Source organism: Lasioglossum baleicum, chromosome 7 (assembly GCF_051020765.1).
Source record: "Lasioglossum baleicum chromosome 7, iyLasBale1, whole genome shotgun sequence".
Taxonomy (NCBI): Eukaryota; Metazoa; Arthropoda; class Insecta; order Hymenoptera; family Halictidae; genus Lasioglossum; species Lasioglossum baleicum.
This window is the reverse complement of record NC_134935.1, coordinates 13,016,023-13,029,204: the sequence shown is the minus strand read 5'-3', so window position 1 is coordinate 13,029,204 and position 13,182 is coordinate 13,016,023. Positions and strand designations below refer to the sequence as shown.

Sequence of the window (13,182 nt, the reverse complement as noted above, 5' to 3'; positions counted from 1 at the left end):
GAGAGGGAGAAAGAGGGACAGATGAAAAGGGTAGGGTAGAGAAGGAGGTAATGTAGAAGGAGGAGGAAAAAGAGAGGCGAGGCGACCGTGGTTTTCTTGTCGCCTCCATTCACGTGTCATCAGTCACGCGAGTAATGAGTGTCGGAAATACAAGGTTTCTTGAGTCAAACGGGCCTCCTCTCTATTTTCTTTCATTCTGCGATGCCAGGTCGGGGCTCTCTTTTTACGTATTTATCTCGAGCGTTCTCCACTTCTGCCAGGCGAACTTCTCCACGCTATTTATCATGGTCCTGGTACGTGCATACGTGCACGGAAAATAAAGCACACGTCTTCGGGACGACATCAACGTACCCGTGGTGTGTACGTACTTACGTACCGGGAGATGTTCGTCATATCTCGCGTAAGGATCTACCCGGGGATGACTTCACCCGCTGCGTACTCATCCGTACTTGACATCGCGACGCCTACCGAAAGATAAATGGATAGATGAACGAACGGATACGAATAGTCACACTGTACACTATTTTCGTGACGGGCCGGACGCCGGAGATTAATGACCGGAGATTTTCACGAACCCGGAGATTCGCGAGATTTGACGGTCCACAGTGGACAAGAGGCTTAGGCTTCTTTCCAGAGGGCCGGCGATCTTGATTCGCGGCGTCGTAACGACGTACCGAGGACGCCCACGCAATTACGAATTGCAAAAATGTCGTGCGACTGGCGACCAGCTGCCAATGGACCACGATAAATCCCCAGTTCTGATAAGTTGTCGCAATAACATTAAATTCAAACTTTCTTCCTAGTCCTTATAGTTTGCAAGTTATGACGAAAAATCGAAAAATAGCAGAAGTTTGAAACAGAATTAAAACAGAAGGGAAAATTTTTTATTACTATACACAAATGAGTCGACTCGTTATCCCCAGATAGAAGGTTAAGAAGAAAATGAGAATTTCCAAAGGGTGATAACGTCCTCGAACGACGACTCAAAACACTAAACTTATGCTCTCGCAGCATGCACCGGGTCCATCACAAAAGCGTTTATTAGTTCGTGGCATCGGTCCACTGTATTTGTAAAACAAAACCGTCTTCCATATTTGACCCGGCCCTTATAAATATTCATACTCTCATCCCGATGTGCCTAGGCAATTGTAAGTCAAGGGATATCAAAGTTTGATGTGACGATGGTCTACATATGTATGTATGTAGGTATACAGATAACGAAATAGCCGCGAACAAGCCGCGCACGGGGTGGCTAGAAGGATCGCCGATATAGCTGCGAGGCCAGTGGAGCAGCACTTGACGACAAACCAGAGAGAGAGGGGGGAGGGAGAGAGAGAGAGAGAAAAGAAAGATAGGGATAGATAGAGATGGAGGGAGAAAGAGAGAGAGAGATCGGACCATATTATAATGCAATCAAGTATAGGTGGATGCGCTCACGCGAGACCCCGTAATGAGCTTCCATGTTAGAGCACCGTGGCAGTTACTGGACGCGGAAGACTGGCCATCATTGTTTACTGCGTTCTCCTTCTATCCTCCAACAGCTCCTCCCTCATTTCTGGTCCCGTCTCTTCCACTTCCTCCTCCGCCTTCTCGCGCCAGTCTTTCGCTAATCTATTATTCCTGGCCGAGCTGCTTCATAAACTGCTTATCGCTCCGAATCATCCCATCGGGACGCGGGTAGCTGGATAGGACAAGACATCGCGTTAATCAGCTTTATCTTACCCTCCACCCCCTCTCTTTTTCTTCGCGCTGTCTCGCCTCCTTTCTTCTCTTTCCCAGAACCATGTACTCACCATCGTGTTTGTCTTCGTCCTGTTCTCGTCTTGCTTGTCTCTTGCTCTGTTCTTCTCTCCCTCTCTCTGCTCGTTCCTGCTCGTATCTACCAGGTTCCAGCGTCCCGTATATTATTAGGACGCGATCGATAAAGTTCTTCTGCCCTCGACAAGCGCGTTTGTCAAAATCCCGCAGGTGTCTGTAGCAAACCGCAAGCTCATCACGTTCCCCGCCTTGAGCAACAACGCGCCAGCGGAAATTGAAAGTAGCTCGACCCTACTGATGAAACCTGCCTGGTCTATGCGACGACTCAACGTTCATGGAAAATCGAACGGCTCACTGACGAAACAATACCGATCTATTGCTTATTGTATAGCCCGTTCAATGCTTTATTAGGTCGCGTATGTGGACTGGAGTGGAGCTTTTTGTGTTAGGGCATGTTTATTAACATGTTTCGTGCCGCGTGGGTCGCGTAAGATATTAAGATCTTCATTATTAGATAGTACAGGAATTGTGTGTGTGCTACGCTGTGTTACGACGACAATTTATTGAAGTATGAATTTCTACCGTTTTCCTGATAATAATAATTATTTTTCCATGGGATTTTTTCGACATACAAAATCCACCGTTCTAATGGAAACCAACGAACGTTTCTTTCGGAAGAAATTACCGAAACGTTTGTCTAAAAGCCGGAAAGCTCCCCGAGGAGATAAAAAGCGGCCAAGTGTCGGAATAGAAGTTTCACTTCGAATATTCAAAAACCCATTAGTGGCGGCTCGTCTAAAAAGTCACGGTCCTCTTCTTTCTCATTTTGCAAAACGCATCAAGTAGCTCCATGGTCTCTGCTTAAACCATTTATCGAGCTTTCCTCTTTCGGAGGCGTTTGCCCCTGCCCATTCTCTCGAAGCCTCGGAAGCCTTGTCGTCCAGTACACTCTCTGGAGAGAAACGATCTCGACACGGTCGTTCCAGTTCCATCGGTAAAAATTGAATTGTCGTCTAATCGCCTAATCGCGGTGCAATCCCTTTCCGCCGGGAGTAGCGCGACTATCATCCACGCGCAATAAATGAATCCATTTTAGCACGATTCGCGACTGGCATTCAGGTCGCTATTAACATTATCAGGTCCGCAAGAGCGAGAGAAAAAAGACGCGAAATCGTTCCTGGACACAAAAGACAGATTATCCTGGTTCTTTGTGGTGGAAGAAGCTGAGCTCCCTGTTCGTCACGGCGGCTGACAGTCGGTCTTTATCCGTTTCGAAGGTTCCAGAGCTTCTAATCCGTCGTGCATCCCCATTTCTGAATGAAGGGTCCCCTTTTGTGCTTGACCTTGGTCTCTGGCACTGTCCTTAAGCGCGGCAGGTGTTACGATCGGTCCAGTTGCAGGAGACGCTTTCAATATCGGAGCCAATCGGTGCAAAAAAGTTCCGCGAAGGACGGCCGGCGAACTTGGCAGAATCGATTCGCATAATAATAAAACCCCGGCGATCGAAAGGGAGGGGGATCGAGGATGACGAGGCCGTTTACGCCACCGGAAAAATCATCGGGGGAAACGAAACGCGGACTCGATATAATTGCAGTAACATTTCTCTTTTATTCTCTCTGTCCCGGGATTCGCGCTATGTCATCCCTCTAACGAGCCGACACGCGGTATCGACCTCTCCGCATAATGTGTTTCAAACAAGACTCCGCTACAGAGTAATGAATGAAACAGTTGGTAAATCATCGCTCTCTGGCAACGCACCGTGTCATCGCGCAGACACTTTTTCTTCGGTTCGTCGGAAACAATTTGGATGACAGGTGCTTCGACGATAACTGCTTTCGTAATACCCGCTCCGAAACGATAATAATATGAACGCGTGTTGGTCAGATGCTACCACTTCCATCGAAGTGAAGCTCGGAACGAGGCTGCTGAAGTGAGTAAGGACTTCGAGTTATTGTGGTTTATTCTTTCTTGCTTTCTGCTTGTTGCGGGCTTCTTCGCGCGGTGACAGTGATGAGGGACGTTACTTGGGCGTAACACGATGATTTTAATGAAATCTTTGTATGCTATTGTTTGTTGAAGAATAGCTGACAGCCAGTTTTGTGGGGATGTATGTATGGTTCTTTTTTTGATTTAGCATTTGGAATTTCGCACGAGATTCATTTAGCTATACATTATGGGTTTATTCAAATCTTAAATTACACTTTTTTTATGATAGAATTGTGGAAAATCACGTAGACCGATATGTATATTTCGAGAAGCAATGAACATTTCTTACAATTAAATACATTTTATGGTTTTGTAGTTGTTCAGTTATATAATTCACAAAGACATAACTGTGCGGTTCAATTAAGGAAAATGTTGATCTAGATCGCGTTTGATGGTTTGCATTTCCCTAACAATTAGCATTTCTAAATCGAACAAGTTATCCGATAGGTCATGTTTTGGACACGACTTTAAATGACGCGTATGCAACAAATTTTTATATTTCAATTGAGTTAATTTGATCAATCAAAATCTACGTTTATTTCTGTCAATATTTGATACACACATTCAATTCTTTGGCAAGAGGTGCCTTTTCTAGATTGAAACAGGAGAATAATGATTTATATTATATTACTCTCACCCCGACAGTTGCACACGATTGCTTATAATTGCTAGTGCTGGGACAAATTCAATGGCATACTCATTAGTACGAATACGTATGAAATAGCGTGATACTAATTCCTGAGTATCATGCTGTGGTATCAAATGGGTATTGAAATAGAACGCGTCATTAGTATTGGCAAAATTAATCTGTTGTCGTCTCGTATAGCGTGGAGGCAATGTGATTTCGAGATGCTTGCAAGAGCCATCAACGAAACAGGAGATTGTCTTTAGGAGCAACAATGCAACACACATCATTTGAATAACAAAAATCATTTTTCAGAATGGTTTTGTATTTATAGACTCTTCAATCAAAAATTCCTTTAAAAAATCTTGAAAATTCTTGCGGAACCAACCTCGAAAACCAGGACACCCGGTTCAGCGACTTCTACAGCCCATTAAAAAAATACTGTTTGGAGGGCAAAGTAAAAATTGCTTGCAGCAAGACGGGGCCAGTCCATTGACACGGGGGATCCATTTGCGGGGAGAATGCCGGTATTCAATTCCGGGCGCGGAATTATTCGCGCCCAAAGAGTTGCCCGGTCCGGCGGAACAGGGTCGTCTACGAAATGCATGACGCCGCTCTAGTCTCAACGATTTAATTAAACTACACGGACGGGTGGTTTCGCAGGAGCCGAAACCGGCGGAAAGCAGTCAGTAAGAACTCAAAGCCAGTTTCCGTTTCAGCTCGTCCCGCGCCTCGCCGTGCCGTTGGGGGATCGGGCTTATCCCTTTGAGTCTGCTAACTGCCTACCGTCTTGCTGGGGCTGAAGTCCGTGCACGATTCCTTCTTTCCCTGCCGGGCAACGTGGAAGGAGTACTTAAAAGTTTTTACGGGCGCCCTCATTGAAAACGGAACCGCAAACGGGGAGGCCCGGCAGCGTTCATTGAAAGGAGTAGCTGCGGTCGCAACCGGCGCATCCTCACCCTTGATTCCGCTCCACCTTGGTCTTCCAGGGTCTCCGCCTCCTCGCGATTAGCGGGCGCGAGACTTCGACCGGTCAGATAAAGGCTAGGGGCAGACATACGAGCGGAATAGTTCATGAAAAGAATAGCAGAAGCAGCCAGAAGGGGAAGACGAAGCGAAGGGAGGACTGGCAGGGCTAGCAAAGCTAGCAGCTACGTTCCCGATAGCGAGGCAATGAGACGTCTTCGAAACGATCTAACAAAACAGATAAAAAGAAACCGGTTCGAGAAGCCACGAAGGGTGTGGGGCAGAACCGCCTAAAGAGAGAGACCGACTGCTAGGGGATCCGGTCTTCAAGAGTCATGAGTATCACCTCCGTTTCACTTATAATCATAATAAACTCGGTCCGCGCTCGGGCTAGGAAGGACGTGCCCCTCGAGCAGGAAAAAAACCGAGCGATGCCGAAGATGCACAGGATGGAATTAAAATTGCGGTCGCTTCTTGCGTATGCGTTTGTTGCACGAAACAGAGCGTTTTACAGATTCCCTCGTTTACACCCGCCGCGACGGATTTTAACCAACTTCGAAAAAGGAGGATGTTACTCGATTCGATCTGTATATTTCTATGTATGTTCACCGATTACGCCGAGATGGATGGACCAATCGGAACGAAACCTTTTGCTATCTTAGAGAGTATGTCACCGGGGTGATCCCGTAAAAACAAATTTTGCATTTTTTCATTCTTTGCGATTTTTATTGCAAATAACCAATAAGATCGAAAAAAACCAACCTACTTCCTACCTCTTCCCACCTACTGATTTCCAAGTCCGTCATATTCCAATGAATTCATAATCAGCAACATCTGTCATTTGGAAAATTTTCAATTTTGCGCCGCCTCCGAAAAGATTGTACTGTATTTAAGTTCGTGTGTACGTAAATAAAATGGAAATTATTTCATACTTTTTACTGCATTTTTTTAGTGCGTTTTTTCGAAGCCGGTTTAATTTTTTCTGACGAACGTTTTGGTAATTTATTTTGAAGTTGCAATTAGTGCATTTCATTAACCCTTTGTCGAATTTAAATAAAAAATTTGTTTGAAACTCGTACAAGGGCTGTGCACCTACTGACAGTTTTGTCATATGATTAAAATTTGGGCAGTTAGAATAAGCATTTGGCAATTTTGTTTTAAAAGAAACACGCTGTTTTCAATTGTAATAGGTGTATTTTATTAAATCATGTATATCGACGTTTTTAAAAGAACCATGTTTTAAATTCGAGCAATGGTTGCGCATTTTCTGTATTTGCGGATCTCCTCGTTTGCACCCGCTGTACTGATGCATCGTGACACACCACTCTTCGTCGCCTTTCGTTGTCCGATGCAAATTGAATGCGTACGAGCTGCATCTGCCACTACCGGCTCTGTTTCTGCGAGATGCACTATATCGAGCGCACCAGGATCCACTGTCCACTGCAAGGCAAAACACCGCAAGGGACTCCTGTCATCGATTACACGCGCGTTCGCGGTCGATCGCCGTTTTACCGCTGCTGCCCGAGATGTACACGAGTCGGGGAAAAAAATTTCTGTCCACAATGTAACAAGCGAATCCACGCCGCGAGGACGGAATTTATTACACGCGCTGCCGGGTTTTTGCCGATGAAACTAATTTCGTGCCCGCCGCCGCTCTGATAGAAGGTTACCTATCGCAATTTTCAGCGGTGGCGGGTCGTGCCTGCGGTTTTCGGTTTTCTCGGCTCCTTTGAGCCGCCTTTGCACAACTTTCTTTCGGTAATGGGCCTGGCTGTTCTCCTTTTCTGGCAAACCGATGTGTGGGAGACTGGATTTTGGATATTATGCTCGTGTGACGGTGTTTCATTCGTTTAATGGCAAATATTTATTTTAAGCTCTTCTCGAGTATACTTATTCCTCTTATGAACGGAGATTGTACTATGAAGGGCCAAATATATCAGAGAGAAATGAATAGAATTGTGCTCTTTTGAGTGAGAATTTAATGGACATTATTTAAAAATGATATGATCTGTTTTCTGTTCAAAACCAAAGTGTTGATAGAAATGAATCGCAAGGGACAGTTCCACCTTGTTTTATTTCACCGTGCGGGTGAATTGTTATTTACGACATAGCACCGACTCAAGACAATAGCGACTAATTGAATCGTGACATTTGATTATTGTAATTCGTTCACGTGGGTCTGCAATTTGGAAACGTTCCGCAGGTAATGAAATGTCAATTTCAGACTTTCGGAAGTTGCACGAGATTTAATTATTGCCAGTCGCCGTCAGCGTCTCAATTCCCACTAAATTTCAAATGGAAACTATTAAATCGATTAATAGTTTGTGTCTGTGGCTGTACCGTTGATAAACCGGGCCGAGTAAACATGTCCGAATGCGAAATATTTAAAAGTTTCCTTCTCGTCCCAAACCTCAGTCGATTCCAATTCGCTCTGCGATGGTAATTAAATTATTTAACTGCCAACATTGTCGGAACATCACTAAAATCGATACAGAATATTCCAAAGTTTTAATCTCACATTTTAATGAAAACTAACGCGTATTAAATAAGAACAAATAATTCTCTACAAATTAGGAATTATCAATTCGAATGACCATTCGGAATATGCATATTGTTCTTCGATTGTTTAATTGTAAAATTGTTCCTTGGAATGAATTTTCGATTACAGTTGTCAGAATTTGTTTAAAATGGCCAATCTCACTGCAAATCGTTGAATCATTGATCTCGCCGTCTCTTAATATTTGGTGCAATCTCACACGATTTCTGGTTTGTGTAATATCAAAACTGTTCCTTGTTTTCAATTACAAATTTCCGGATTCGTTAAAAATAACCAGCTCCGCAGGAAAACAACGTTAAACTCGCCATCTCATTCAATCTCCACGGTAAAGTTCGCGCACCCGGAGATTTGCAACCGCAATCACTGCTGTCCTTGGATCACCTTGGACCCTGGCAGTTTATAATTTTCTCCCGCAGTGAAATCGAATGTTTCCTTTTCCTGTCTCCTTCGACGCCACTCGGGACCATCTCCCCTCCGAGCTTTCTCACTTTTACCGTGCAGCCGATTACGCTAAGTATATTGTTTCTGAGGTCGACGAGAAACGACTTGTCTAAGCAGAAATTATCTAGTAAATGACTTGTTTCTACGCTCGAGAAAGTAACGTCTAGTTTGCCAACGCTGCAGACACGGAGACCTCTGCAAGTACACCATTGAACGTAATGCCGGTGTAATGTAAACGCATCAATATCGTTATGTCCTTCCAAATGGCAGCGGTGTCATCTTGGTGAGCAATAACGGACCGTCTCGAGTTCTAAAGTTGATACCACTCGGTTACCTTATTAATATTTTATTTTATGTGGTTCAGTGTCTGCTGCACCAGAGTACATGAGATTCTTTTCATTGATTTTTTTTTGAAATTATGATCGTCTTCCTAGAGACATATTCATAAATATTATGTAAATGTATAACCATCATAAATGCTAAATTCTTTCAGCCGCTGTAAGATGGAATAAAAAAAAGTAAGTTTTCCCGATAGAAAAATAACGATGACCTTGAAAACATAACCGGACAAAAGAAATTGCTCTTCTATGATATTCCTCCTTCGATACCATTTAAATTATGCCATAAATATCTTTCGTGCCATTAAAAATAAAGGAGATATTTAGGTGGCCTCCTTCAGCTGAGACACCCTGTATATTTGTAAATAATGTTTGTCGATGACACTGTAATAAATGTATAACAGCTAACTCAATATAATGTTCACACCTTGTGCGTGTATATTTGTACACTATTAATTCCTGGTTGAAAATTTATAATTGTAATTATGTTATAAATAGAGGTAGAGTAATGCGAATTTCAGTAAATTTATCGAATTATATAGGAAAAATGAAGTCAATATTAATATTTGTATTAGAAGAAAATTTTCAAAATGTCTCGGAATGGTCCCTGCGTGTTTTCAAGAGCTGCCAGACTGCGTATGCAATAAATTGAATCGAGCACGAAGAATGCAGAAATAAACGTTCGAAAGCAGAAGAATGCACTGGGGGTAGGAGGATTAAGAATTATTGTGGTTCGATCTAATATGTGCACGAGGTGCACGAGCAGATGATTGCGCAACGTGCAGCGTAACGTGGCTCGAAACAGCATGGAGGGTTCATCAGCCCTTGTCAGCTTCATGCACGGACGTTCCTCGGCAGATCGATTAGATCGACACGCTGTCTTATTTATATACGCCCACATGTGCGAATACCAGTCCGTTGCCGTTTCTACATTCTATCGATAGTGGTCCCTTGATTTATGGTACCACCCACCAGCGGCTTTCGATCGCATAAATTATTCAATACCAAGAGCCGCACACCTGTAATGGAGCAAATCAGTTACGTGTAAAAGTGACGGTCACGGTTGCAATTATTTCGCACGGATCTTACCGTGATTCCGCGAAAGAACCGCGAGGCCGGTGGACCCAATTAATATAACCAGCTACCTATAACGTTATTCTTGTTTTATTGCTGCCTCGTTAATGCGTTCGAATACGCTCCCGGTGAAATTGAATCGCTTTATCTTCGGCCTCTTCCGAGATTCTGCGTTCGCCTTACTGCTTGTCGACTCCCAGCAGTGTGCGAAGCGTTGCACCAATTGACAAATGGCGTTCAGAATCTTACCAAAAAATGACGGAAGTGTGCCATTTTTTGACATTGCTATATTAACTTGTAAAACGTGGAAAAAGATATCACAGGAAAAAGTTACAATTCCTCTAAATATTATATACTTTGCGTTAGAATCCTAAAAGAGATATGGAAAAATCGTTAATACTTCTTATAAATTAAAAATACAATATTCGAATAAGATGTTACATTTTATCCTTTCATTTGTGGAGGATTAGAGATCAATAAATAAATTAATAAATTCAGGTAAACATTTTTTTATAGTTTAATAATTGTGATAACTTCTGCTTCCATCAGCAGTTTATTCGACTCGCGAGAATTGCTCGTTTGAAACGAATAAAAGTTGATTGTTTCGGTGAAAATATTAAAATATTTACCGTCTTATCTGCACGCAACATGATCAAAATATTTGCAGCTATAGTCGATGCAAGCGCTTTGGAATGGTTGAAAATTTCCGTAGCAACATCAGGTTGTTCCGCTTAGTTCCCCTTTTTCGCCGTCTGCCCCGTACGGCGAGGAGTTATTTTAACGAGATTAATTAAAGTGGCATACGAAGCTCCTGACAAAGGACAGTGTCTTCCTTTAGCGTATTCATTGTAGTCTTAATGGTAATTTCGGAATGATGTTGTAGCATTCTCTTTTGACAATGGTTTCTTGTCCCCGCGCTAATTACAAAACCCTCCGCGCGATTCGTTATATAAAGACCTTCTTTGATGTTCCCGTAACTCCAGCGAATATATAAATTACATCGTGCGTTATTTTTTCACCCAGCGTGGCCCTCTCTCTCTCTTACAACTCGGAACATGTTCGGAACTTTTCTTGAGCGTTTTAACTTATTACAATTTTAATTTACGCTCGCGTGCAAAAGTTACACTCCGGGTTCCTTTCGCATTGTTTATGTTCTGAAGACTGGAATGCAGAGGCAAATGTAAAACAAGCTGGAATTAAAATATCTTGTAAGACGGATCTGCGTCGAGGAATATTTACTTCGACATTTTAAACCATGCTAATTTCTTCTACAAATATGACTGCAAACTCGACGGATAGAATTTTACTGCGTTAATTAAGATTGCCATTGAAATGAGAGGGAGAGGAAGCCTTTGATAGAGTATTTTTAGAATATGTATCAACTTTCCAGGTAATGTAGTCATACACTAGGTAAGTTCACGAGTGTATGATTTTATGTAATCAATCTTTTCTCAAAATTTTGAGATGGTTCAAGATCTTGCCATTCGAACGTGATCTGGCTGTGCTGCTTGTGAATTATTCAGCAGCTTGACACAAGCACGATTGCAGAAGAAATTACAAGGGAAAAGCCGAGATATTGGAGTGCGTCGTAACGAATGCTCACGAAACTATTTTTCAGCCCTAATAACGTGTCCCCGACGAACTTGTCAGACGTCCCCTTAACGAAACGCGATGCTCTTCTCCCTAACACAAAGAATCCAATTCAGTCCGTGCAGTTTCGCAACAGTGAAACGTCAAACGTGGCGAGGTCAAACAGAAGACAATGCGTCTGAAAGTTCGCCTCTCCTTTAGAGAAACTTTGTCTTTGTATGCGGATCAATTAGACTGAATTCGTCGAAGTTCGTCTCCGCGGCAGTCAGCCCGCACAACAGTCGTATAAAGTATACTGTGACTTTTCCGTAGTGAGGAAACCATAAAAGCTGCTTCACCGTGTGGCATAGTCACGTTTCATGAGAATCATCGTGTATCGAGGTTTACTCGAAAACCTGTTGGTCTTGAGATGGTAAACTCAACTATCATGAAATTAATATTACAGGTAATGTAGCTCTAGTGTCCTGGCTTGTAACTAAGTAGCAATAGATGTGCCAGAATCAGATTCACAGAAATTTTTGTACATTATGTGGTTTGACATGTTTGCACATACATGTGCTTTGCTGCGTGGAGGATTGGTAGCTGTTATTTTTGAGACGACATTTTCAACTATCGTCAAATTGATATAGCTAACGCAGCTCTAGCATTCTGCCTTGCTACTCAATAACGACGCACCATACCATAAACAGCGTTTTATGGAAATTTTCTAACACAGTGATTCGCTATATAAACGATGAAAACTTGTTGGCTTTCAGACGGTATTTACAGCTATGGTTATGTTAATACTAAAGCTAGCCTTATTCTAGCATCATGGCTATCAACTCAATAACGATAGACATGCCATAAACCTCGGCGTTTTATGAATATTTTTGTATCTCATGCTTTACTGTACACATAACTGAAACCTGTTGGTTACGGTATTCTGTCGTCAAATTAATACTGAAGCAAGTGTCACCCTAGCATGATAGCTTGCAACTCAATAACGATTAATGTCCCATAAACCTCCGCGTTTTATGAAAATTTTTGTCCACCGTGGTTTGCTATACGGACGAATGCATTACAAACGTATTCTCAGCCGTTGTCGAATTAATATTGTTGATTGTATTGTCCCAGCGTCTTGCAACTCGATAACGATTGATGTGCCATAAACCTCCGCATATTATAGTTTCTGCGTCGTGGTTGGCTGCACGGATGATTGAAATCAGTTTCGTTTCGAGATAGCTCAGCTGTCGTCAAATTAATATTGCAGTCGGTGTTGTTCTAGCATTCTCTCTTGCAACTCAATAGCGATTGACAGACGCCATAAACCTCCTGATGCGTCACGACAGTCAGTGAGTCTACTATGGGACTCCCTTGGGCCCAGTTCCTCTGCTGGCCATTTCAAGGGTTAATTTCACCCTCAGGCAACTGCAAACTCGCTTGTTAACTACTTGGTGCTACTCCATTAGTATACTCTGTGATATTCAAACAACTAAAAAATAACATTCGCATGGCATTCAACCACGTTTAATCGCTGACTTTCAAATAACGAAAGAGAATAAAACATGCTGGAAAAATGAAAACTAAAATTTCCTATGCAGAATATGAATTTATACTTTGAAAATCTTGGTAATAAGCTACGTTCACTAGAATAAATAATAATAAAGCTTACATCTGGTTTCAAAGCCTCTGGATTTGTACATTATTTTTAAGGCTGTGTTCGCATGAAATGAGGAGGAAATTATCATGTTTCGCACATGTCTTCCTCCTCTGCAATGAAGGGATTTGATACGGGTCCGAATCGACTGTCTGCATCATTGTTAGACTGTCCGCCTTTCCATGCTGAAAACAAGTCTAAGGGGAGCTGG

At 42.6% G+C, this 13,182-nt stretch overlaps 2 protein-coding genes across 6 annotated transcripts in view; both read left to right on the top strand.

Annotated features, from left to right (window-relative positions):
- Atg16 (Autophagy-related 16) overlaps nt 1–13,182 on the top strand; it is a 642,505-nt gene that overhangs the window by 214,898 nt on the left and 414,425 nt on the right. The window lies entirely within an intron of this gene.
- Nucleotides 1–13,182, top strand: part of LOC143210246 (uncharacterized) — a 473,171-nt gene that overhangs the window by 144,175 nt on the left and 315,814 nt on the right. The gene's annotated exons all lie outside the window — the stretch shown is intronic.